This window comes from Rhinopithecus roxellana, chromosome 11, assembly GCF_007565055.1.
Source record: "Rhinopithecus roxellana isolate Shanxi Qingling chromosome 11, ASM756505v1, whole genome shotgun sequence".
NCBI classification, from domain to species: Eukaryota; Metazoa; Chordata; class Mammalia; order Primates; family Cercopithecidae; genus Rhinopithecus; species Rhinopithecus roxellana.
In genome coordinates, this window is record NC_044559.1 from 2812002 (window position 1) to 2822899 (window position 10898).

General features: G+C 50.7%; 1 protein-coding gene across 1 annotated transcript in view; it reads right to left on the bottom strand.

Annotated features, from left to right (window-relative positions):
- Positions 1-6942, bottom strand: part of C11H10orf71 (chromosome 11 C10orf71 homolog) — a 30590-nt gene extending 23648 nt beyond the window's left edge. The window contains 1 exon segment of the mRNA XM_010382851.2: positions 6556-6942. The gene's annotated coding sequence lies outside the window, so the exon portion shown is untranslated.
- Positions 6943-10898: the final 3956 nt, after the last annotated feature.

Consider the following 10898-nt stretch of genomic DNA (forward strand, 5'->3'; position numbering starts at 1 on the left):
TGAAAAACTTGGCTCCTTGGAGCATCTCCTGTTGTGTCTGAGAACAGTGCCAGCCCCTTGCCCCCCTTTCCCTTCTTAAGGAAGCATCCTCACACTTTTCAGAATGCCCTGGGGGCTGGCTTAACAGACAGCTCTTAGTCCTGCTCAGGACTCAGGAGATCTGCTGGCCCTGAGACCACACCTGGAGAAAGCTGATCTGGGTCTTGAGCGATGGGTTTTCCCTGCTTCAGGGAGGTTGTACTAACAAGTCATAGTCTCTTAGGCTACTCGAGTCTGATGCTTGTCAATGGCTGTGGTTTGTGCTGTGTCTGCCCTCGTACTGAGCCTGGCTCAGAGGTGGGAATATTACTGTCCCACTCAGGCTTGATCTTCCACCCACCCCACGTGCTGAAGATGCTCAGATCCATGACCTCTTCCGCACAAGAGGGAAGGTGATCACAATGCATGGTCACCGTGGGGCTAGGGTCGGTCCTGTGTGGTGCCAGCTGCTCTTCCACTGAGTTGTGAGCATAAACCAGCTGAACTCTGAGGCACAGGACTTTCTCCTTGGTGACCTCTGGAAGGTATAGGCCCAAGTTAGAGTTTAAGTGGGAGGAAAAAAATCTTCAAATAGGGCAGTGGAGTGAGGAGAGCAGTTCTTGTATTTCTACCACATGCTGGGAACTTTTCATACATTTGCTCAGTTAATGCTCGCAGGACTGTTTGATGTGGGAGCTGTTATTATTCTTCTTTTACGCAGGAGAAAGCTGAGGTCCAGGGGCCTTGCTGAGAAGTGTCAGGGCTGACCTGTGAACCCAGATTTGCCTGTCCTGTGGCCCCTTCAGAGCCACAGGCTTCCCAGCACAGTGTGGAATGCCTGCAGCACCCTGGGCAACTTCCCGAAGTCCTGAGGAGCTGGGGTGAAGCCTGTGTGCCTCTCTAGGCATGCTCGGCTTTCCTAAGGGAGGTTTTGACTCTTTGGTGATGGGACAGCCCCGTTTCTAGAGAATCTGTTGGGTGGTGATGGGAGCTCTAGGTATCAGGAAGCAATGAGGACAAGACATGGGCATTGCATTCAGATCTCAAGCCCCTCATTCACTGGGCATCCTTAGGCAAGTCATTTAACCTCTCCAAGCCTCAGCGCCTGCCTCCACGAGGGGGCTCACAAGACCTACTGTGCTGGATGGTTGAGAATGAGACCAGATACTCCAAAGCTGTGCACACAGGAGGTCCACAGCCAGTGATTTCCACAGGGGAAATGGTGGGCAAACTGAGGGCAAGAAATGACTCGCATCTAGTGGGTGCAGCCCAGGGGGCCTGAGCTGTCACCCCTTGACCTCTGCAATCTGTGGGCTTATCTGCCTCTGAGGGTGGCAGACAAGGCCAGGTGAGAGGATGAGCTGGTGGTGCTACTGTGGTCTGGCAGCCCGGGACAGGGCAAGCCGAGGGCAGTTCCAATGTGACCTGGCATGACCTGGCCCTCGCAGGCGGGCTCAGTGGTGCCAGGTCTGGAACCAGCCTTCCAACACAGTGGGGAGTAGGGAGAGAGCCTCAGAAACTGCTTCAGAGGCTTCTCAAGCAAATTGGAGAGCCTCCCCTTCCCCCTGCCCTCTGCAAGCTTCAGGTGAAGGCTTTGAGATGGGAGATATCCTAGATTAAATCTTTCCCTCCAGCCAGCCTTGCAGCTGCTCAGCAGCTCAAGCCCACCTGGGAAGGGGGTTTGTAGTGAAAGAAGGGACCAACTGAGGCAAGGAAGACAGCCCAGAGTGGGGTGAAGCAAAGGAGCCCCTGGGATTGGCCAAGCAGAGAATGGAGGATGTAAGAAAGGCCTGCCCATCTGCCATGTGTCATGGCCCAGAAGAACATCCCTTTCCCCTTCATCTAAGACAGGGAGGTGTCTAAGTCTGGGGAGGAAGCTATTCATGGTTGACTGGTTGTTGGGATTTTCTTTCTGTCAGATTCCCTGCAGGCCGTCTGACCTGGGCTTGGAAGGGAATGCACTTTGCACTGAGCTGGGTTCAGTCTTTCCCCTGAGAACCCAGGTCTGCTGAGAATCTGCTCTGCCTCCCCTTGACATTAGGAGGCTGTGGATTAATCACACTGTGTTCTTCCCACAGGCAGCCCGTTCCAGGTTCCAGAGTGATACCGATGAGTTACACTGGGAGTAACACATCTGAGCACCAGCATGTGCTCTACATGCTCCATGTATGGGTCCTGATAGGCCTCCACTGATCCCTTGTCCTTCCCGCTCTGTCCCATCCACCCGCTCATGCCATGCAACCCTTGGAAACCAAGTTGAAATGAGGTGGGTGTCAGATTTTTCCAATTAACTAAATGAAGCATATGATTGAGTTAAGGACTCAATCATATGGACTATGGACTATGGACTGGCTGGATTTTGTGAAATGACGTTTAAACTCTCAAACGGAAATAAAATCAAAATCCACTCCAGCCTCGGTGGGCCCTGTTGGGGAGCAGCAGCCCTGTGTGCCCCTGTAGCATGGCCTTCTCTCGAAGCCCTTTGCTTCCCTCCAGTAACCCAGGGCATATGGAGTAAAATCCCGAGAGCCAATGAGGAAGTACTGGTGCCACCAGTAGGCTTGGGTTCCTGAGATTTCTGGCAGAGACTGGATGAATAGGGCTATTTCAAGACATGAGGCTTCCCCTCTTCAGTAAGGGTCTCCGGGGCTTCCTTAGGGTCAGGAAAAGACAAAGACACTTATTTCTGCCCTGGCAAAAAGGAATCAAGGTAGGAGGGTGCCAGACCATCTCTGGCCTTCCTGTCTATTCTCAACAGCTCTCTCTCCCCAGGTGCCAGGAGACCTGAGCCCCTCTGCTCCAGGACACAGCATTCTACCAGTCCCCTTCCTACCCACTGCACACAGCTGTTCCCTTCCCAATGAGCTTCTTCTCCCAAAGAGCAGACAAACTTGTTTCCATCCCAGAGACCCAGGGGCAGATGTGTGTTGGACTTGGGTCACCCGGGGAAGGCTATTTATAAATCACCCCGATAAGCACAATCTGCCCTGCTCGGCCCAGGCCACATGGACATGCTGTGTGTCTGGTGATTCTACTACTAAGCTAACCCTCCCAGCACCAGGACAGCAAACTGGACATTTCCTGTACCAGTCAGGCCTGAAAAGTGGGCTCTGGAAGGTGCAGGAGGCTCAGAAGCCAGCCAGCCACTGGTCCTGAAGGGTCTGGCTTGCAAGCTATTCTAACAGCAAGAACTTTCACTGCTTTTTATTTTTTTGTATTTAATTGACCCATCTCCAGAAGTGTTCTTGTAACACAGTGGTCAGCAAACTTTTTCTGTAAAGGGCCACATTGTAAGCATTTTCAGTTTTGCAGGCCATATGGTCTCTGCTGATATAGTGTAGAAGCAGCCTTAGACAATATGCAAATCAATGAGTGTGGCTGTGTGTCAATAAAACTTTATTTACAAAACCAGGTGCTCAGACCACAGACCAGAGTTACCAGCCACTACTGTAAAGGGAACTCAAATGCTGGAAAATGGGACCTCATTTACTACACACATCTATTTAATCTACTCCCAGGTTCCTATCTTATTAAGCTACCCAAAAGACCTACACAATGACTCTTCTTAAGGCTATCTAGCTTTCAACACACACTGACCACTGCCGTTCTCAATGATCAATTCTTCTCCACCAGAAAAAAAAAAGAGGTAATTCTAGACTCAGTCAAGCCTACCCTGTGGGAGTCTGGTGGGGGCCTTCCCAGGGTGTGTAAGAACTGGCAGCCTGTGGCATGCTTTGTTTTGGGGACACACATGCTCACAGAGCCCACAGGCCAGAACGTCTCAGTCACCAGTTTTCCTCTTTGTTACAGCTGGTGTGTCCCTGCCTGGCCCAGCGCTGGGGGAGCCAAGACAGCCAGCTTCCCTCAGCCCTGACTGCCGAAAACCTGGGACGCCCCCCATTTGACAACGCAGTGGCCTGGGCACATCTGTGCACTCACTCAGCCATGTGGGAGCAGAGATCCCTGACAGATGACACCTAAGGACAAAGTCACACATGTACACAGTTCCCGGTAAGTGGTCCCCAAGGCCCATCCAGCACACCAAGAACCTCAGCCCCAACACCAATGGGCTCTCGGCACACACATACCACCCTGCACAGCACCCTGGCACCAAACTACTTCCCCAGCACAGCACCTTGGCACCAAACTACTTCCCCAGCACAGCATCGGCTCAGCGGGAACGTCCCTTCCGCCATGAGCTTGAGCCTCCCTGCCCACGCTAAGGAGCCAGACAAGTGTCTGGGCTGTACCTTCCGCTCTCTGCGTGTTCAGCTGCTCAGGCCTCCTCGGGAATGGGAGAGAACCCCGGCTCTGCCCAGCAGCCAAGACTTCTTCTTTCCTCTTTAGCCAGGCTGCCCAAAGGTGATAGGAGAGTAGACTCAGGACCCAAGCCTCCTCTAGCTCACAAACCTACCCACCTGAGGAAGATCAGTGACAAGAAGCTGGCCAGACACGGGAAGTCCCCGAAGCTTACCTAAATAGAGACCCAGCCGGGGGGAAACCAAATGGTGTTCTTGGTGGGGAAGAGGCAAACAGTCCGCACTGCAACACCCGCGTGGTGTCAAGTAACAGTCAGATTAAACAAACAGCCTCAGCTGCTATTTTTACATCCAGCTCAGCCACGAGTAACAGATCACTTGGGGAGTGAGAAACTGCTTGCCGCTTAGCCGGACCCTAACCATGATTCCAACTTCAACCCAGAACCATTGCTAAAGCTATTCCAGCACCTAGAGTCAAATAAAAATATCCCAAGGTTGGAAGGAAAACATTTGTTTAGGGAAACATTAAAAACAGGAGAGTGTGTGCCTTGGAGCCAGCACCCGGAGCCCTGCTGATGTCCCGGGGCAGAAATAGCCCGTTTCATCATCGGCTCTGGACGACCGCCGCCCGCATTCCTCGAGTAAGGAGCCGTCCTCTGCTGTGCTTTTGGAGCAGAATAATATGCAGCTGGGGGAAGGCCAGGCTGGGTCTCAGGGTGAGAGTTACAGAAGGATATGAAATAATCGGGGAAGAGGCAAGGTAAGTGTCTACTTGGTGAGCTTGGCTACAGCAAGCCCAGTTGTTTGCAAAGTCCAAGCACCAGTGGACAAGTCCCGTTCTGCTAGGCAAGGGATCCCCTCTCCATCTCTGGGAAGGGCTGGCCTCCCTGCAACCTTGAGGTGGGCTCATGCCTGCCTTCCTGATGGCTGCTTTCTGTCTCGGCCTGGGGTCACCTGCTCCCCAAACTTCCCGCAGACCCCCTAACTTTTTCCACTGGCTTTTCTTTGGCTTGTGCCATGTCAGCTCCCAGAGTGCCTTTCTTACTCTCCCAAGCTGGCCACAGGATAGTCTGTTTGCTACCAGGATTTAATGCAAGAGTGTTTTTTTCCCCCCCTATTTCTTTCCAAGATTCTTTTTTATGCTTCCCTGCCTGCGGCCTAAGAAAGCGGAGATGACTGGCGCCCGCTGGGTGTCCTGCTCTGTGTAGCACTCAAAGCCTCTGCAAGTCTGCAGTGCGCTGTGTCTTTGGGTCTATTTGCAGACTGTCCCTTCTGCCCCTGTGGGCTCTTCAAGGGCAGCAACCTGTGTCCCAGCCCCAAGTTGGGGCCTGGCACCACCTCCAGCCTTGAACCGGCTGACAGCCAGGGTCATGGGGACCCAGGTTATGTACTTTTGTCTAAACCAAGTCAGAAAGAACAGGTCCTCCTTGACCTGCAGACTAAGTTGTGAGATCCCAACCAGCAGAAGCATTCAGACCCGCCTCCTCCTGGGAGCCTCAAGACTTGCCTTTTGCCCTGAGCGCTTCAGAACCTCGCTGTGGGGATGACTGCTCGCTGCTCCGCACTCAGAGATGCTTTGAGGGAGGCCCAAAGTGAACCCCTCAATTTTACCCACCCACCTCCCTACCTCCTCTGTTTGCCAAAACAAACACATGCCAACAGGGCAGATAAAAACCATCAACTTGAGATGGGAGCCAACATTTAAAAAGTACACAGGATTTTGAGTGCTGGCTCCATTATTTCCTAGCCAGTTGACATGTCACATACTTACCCTTCCTGAGGCTCAGTTTCCCCATCTCTAAAGTGGAGAGAATGCCTGTGCTCTGTGGGCTTCAGGGTCAGAGGAGCTCATGTACATGAATATGCTCGTCTATTGCAAAGCTTCCCAAAATGTTAGTCATTTATTTGTTATTTTTTCCCATGATTTTTGCTACACCTCAACCATCTGTATCAACATTTACTTACTGTTTTCCTTTAAAGAAAATTTAAATTGACTTGCTTTTTGTCTTGAACAGAAGAACTTTATGGAAAACGACAATACTTAATAGATCATGGATTTGATATATTTGTTAATTTCCCTTCCCCCATTACACATTGAAACAAATTTACAGTCAGTTCATATGTCATCTGATGTTAGAAAATGTTGCATTACTAAATCTCATTTTATAGAGGAGTTCGCTTCGGGGCGTGAGTAATGTGAGCTGAAAGCTTCGGCAGGGCCCCTGGTCTTCCTAATTCGCTTTCCTCCCCTCCTCAGCACCTTCCTTCCCCAGCTTACGTTTCATTCTTCACAGGTGGAGAGCATGACCTCATGTCTTGTTTAGGATCCTAGGAACGGCAAGCTTTGCTCTGCAGCAGGAGCGAATGGTGTTTGCTTGAAGTGGCTGATTGAGGAAAGAGCACCGTGGGATGGCTGGGAATGTTCCGGGGGCTGGGCAGTGGCGGGTAGCTTTGTCAATGACGTCAGCAGGAGGGGTCGGGAGAGAATAATAAAACACAGTTGACCCAGCAAGAGCCTGTCCTGGGAGCAGGCAGCCCTCAGAGCTTGGCTGGAGGCTCCATCCAGCAAGCCTGAGCATAGCTGACACCTGCAGAATCTGATTTCTCCTGGAAGTGCCCCCATCTGCCCCATGTAGTAGACCCCCATGTCTGTGCCAGTTACAGTGGTCATCCTGATGCAGACCATCCCCAGCCGGAAACACAGCTGCAGAACTGAGCCCAAGCTCCAGACCAAGAACACTCAGGGTCTGCATGGCCGAGAGCTGGCATCTGTCCAGGGGACTGGCCCAGGCAAAGTGACCACTCTTGTCCAGTCCAGGAGCTGTGAGCTGCATGGAAAGAATGTGAATGAAGACACAACTCTAAATGTGGAACCATGGATGCTATGTGAGCCAGTGTGCTCCCTAGCCATCCAGAAAAACAAGGCCCACTTGTACATTCTGCAAGAGCATAAATAAAGCTGTCCTCAGGCGGCGTGCTCTGGTGGCCCATCCTTGCAGTGGCTTCACTGGCTGCACCCCTCAGCAAAGCCTCTGGAACGCTGTGAGGGCAGCACACCCACCCAACAGTGTGGGTAAAAAATAGTCTAGCTATGGCCTTGCCACACGTGGTGATCGCTAACTTAATTTTGCAGCAAATTTAATCTGCTCTGTATTGGTATTAATTAGAAATGTTCAAAAGCTGGTAATAAGGGCAGTGCCGAATGGGTCCTTCAGGCCAGTTTCTGGTTCTGTGTATTTGAAGCTCATATCCCTGCAAATGATAGGAAGCCACTCAACTGATTCTTTTAACTTTGCATCCTGGTTATATGTGACTTCCTGTCGGGGAACGTTTCTTTGTTATCACCCAGCTTTCCTTAGTAGTCATTTCTGTAAAGTTCTTCAGGAAGGTAGTGCATTTCCATGGCTTAATAATAATAATAGCAAAATGAAAATGCTAGCCAGCACATGTAGAATGCTTACTTTGTGCACTACATGGTTCTAAGTCCTCACATCAATTAACCCACACCGTATATGCTCCTGATCACAGGTCCCTGCATGATTTTGTGCCATCCCTATGAATTGCCATCCATCAGGGAGCTAGGGAAGGATGAGATATGGAGAACTGATATTTCTTGAGCACTCATTATGTGCCAGGAAAACACTTTCTGCGCTTTGTTCCACAAAATCCTCAGTCTTCCTGTACTATGGCAGTTAATGTTTCCTTTTTAAGGATGAGGAAACTGAGGCTTGCAGAGGTCCCGGGATGCCATAGCTAATAGCAGCACAGAGGATGCAGATGAGGGCTCACCTGCCCACCTATCCAGTTAGTACTCTCCCAGCCCAAGCGCAGGACACAGCCTTCTCTGACCCACCTGTTCTCCTTGCCTCTTCCTGCAGAGAGGGCAATGCCTGCAGGGCACCTCCTTAGCTACTGATTTGTTATGGGGATTCTGTGCCCACTGTGAGCACAGCACGAGTGTGTTTCCAAGGCTGACAGCAAGATGGTGCCTCACTGGAGAAGCCCTCACTTCGGGGGCTCAGGTCCAGCTGTGCTGGCTGCCTGCCGAGGGGCCTGAGCCGGAGGACCTCTCTTGCAGGAGTGCTGGGTTGGTGGGGTGTTGCCTGCTAATGTGTAGCTCAGAGGGGCCAGAATTATGGGGGCAGGGCCCTGTTTGTAGCTCACAGCCTGAAAGAGCCCAGGTTGCCGAGGCCCCTTCTACAGGGCTGCCCTTCTCCCCATCTGACCAGCCTGGTGCTGGGATGGTGACTGTCACAGTCAACTGAAGGTCACCCTGGCTGAGGCCTCTCCTCAAGTCTTTTCCTTTAGGATTCTTTGCTTAGGACTTTACAGTGGAAGGCTTAGACATAAGAAACAGAATCTGAAGGAAATCCAGTTTATTAAAGTGCTACCAAGTCTCAAAACAAAGCCGTGGCAACCAGCTGGGAGGTCGGCTTCCTGGTGGATCTGGGTGCAGTTGCTCATTTCTACACACTCAGAGATCTGGAAGCCCAGTGTTAAGAGCAGCTACTCCCTAGAGCACGAGTTGACAAACTTTTTCTGCCAAAGGCCAGATGGTAAATATTTTCAGCTTTGCAGGCCATCGGGTCTTTGTCAAAAGAGCTCAGTTAGGCCATGGTAGCATGAAATCAATTAGAGACACTCTAAACAAATAGGAATGACTAACACAGTAAATAAAACTCACTTTCAGGGTTTAAAAGAAGAAAGTTGATTTTCATATAATTCCATGTATTACAAATATTCTTATTTTGACATTTTCCCTCCAATTATTGAAGTGTGTACAACCATTCTTAGCTCACAGGGCTGTTCAGAACAGACAGCACAGGGATTTGGCTCATTGGCAGTTTGCCGACCTCTGCCCTAGAGCCACTTTGTCCACTTGAGTGGCCACCAACCCTATGTGGCTAATGAGCACTTGAAACATGGCTGGTCTGAATCCAGATGTTCTGTGAATGTAAAACGCACACTGGATTTCCTTAGTGCAAAGAAAACCTTGTAAAATATCTCAACAACATTCTGTATTGATTACATGTTGACATGACAACACCTTGGCAATTCTGGATTTAATAAAATATATTGTTAAAATTTACTTTCACATGTTTCTACTTTTGGAATGTGGGTCTAGAAGATTTGAATGACATATGTGGTGTGGGCTGTATTTCTACTGGACAGTGCTGGGCTTTGCTCCTGGTCAAGGACCCTCACCCTCATTGCCTGGTATGTCCATTAGGCCAGACTCGACTTGGGATCAGGGCTGAGCTGCTCATGGTGAAAGAGTTTCAATTTCTCCATTGCGATTGCTCTGAGTTCAGTTGTTAAGCAGAAACTTTCGCAAATGTGCTCCTAGATCTCAGGTATTGTTGTTCCTATTTGCTTCCACCATTGTCTCTAAAATATTGGGCCTTAAAATGAGACTTTATGCACATGAAGGAAAATATGGTGAGCATTGCCATTTTCCAAGCACCTCCAGAAGCTGCATGCTGGGTTAGTGGTCTCATACACAGTGCAGATTGGATCTTCACAACCATTCTGGGAGGGAGGCATTCTTACCTCCATTTCCAGATGCAGAATGAGGTCAAAGAGGTGAAGTCCCTCACCCCAAATTATGTACTTGGCAGCAGAGCTGGTGTCAAAGTCAGGGTTCTCTTTCTTCTCAGACCATCTTTTCCTTGGTGCCATGTCACTAACATGATGGTGGAAGCAGGGCCTTCCTGAAAGAGGTGCTTCCCCCTCCAGTGCAGAGGCAGAGGAGGGATTCCCTAGATCAGCCTGGCTGAGGGGAAAGAGACTCTCAAGGCAGGGCTGGAATATAAAGCCCAAGCGTGCTGTTGCTACTCTGCACCCCAGGTGCCACCTGTTCTCTTTTCTGTAAAGAGAATAGGGAGCAGGGAGAGGCAGACCACTGTCTACCTGTCCCACACCCACTGTAGCTGCAGGGTTTGGTGCAGGATTGTTTTAGCCTTAGAGGTGGACCAAGGTAAGAGTCACCAGCTCCAGCCTCATGGGCTCCTTGCCCCTCTCTGCATGCAGCTCCACCCTGCCCCAGGGCCTTTGCACCTGCCTATCAGATCCTCTGCTTCAAGCGCTCTGCCTCGACCCTGACATGGCTGTTTGCTTCTCACCGTTCAAGCCTCAGCTCAAGTGTCACCTCCTCAGAGAGACTTTTCCTGGCTATCCCATCTAGAGATCCTCACCCCTACCCCAGCTGACCTCTGTCACACTCCTCACTCTATTCTTCATGGTCATGATCACTAACAGAAACCATCCCACTTCTTTGTTCTTGGGCTGTGCTCTGTCTATGCACTCCCTTCTTCCAGAAAGCAATTCCAAGACAACATCTACTTTGCCTGCCTCATGTTCTTCCATGCACCTCATGTGCAATAAATGAGTGTGAGCATTGGTTTTCAAGTCCCCCAAAGGAGGAAGCACTGATTGCTGGGGCCCTCCCTCAGAGTTCCTGCTTCAGTGGGTCCTCTGTGGGGCCTGGGCGTGTGCATTTCTAATAAGTCCTCAGGTGATGCTGATGCTGCTGGTCCAGGGGCCACTCTTGGAGAAGAAAATGCATCTGTTCCTGGACAGGCTGCACCGACTCTTCCACACTTGCTGTGGATGATTTCCTGG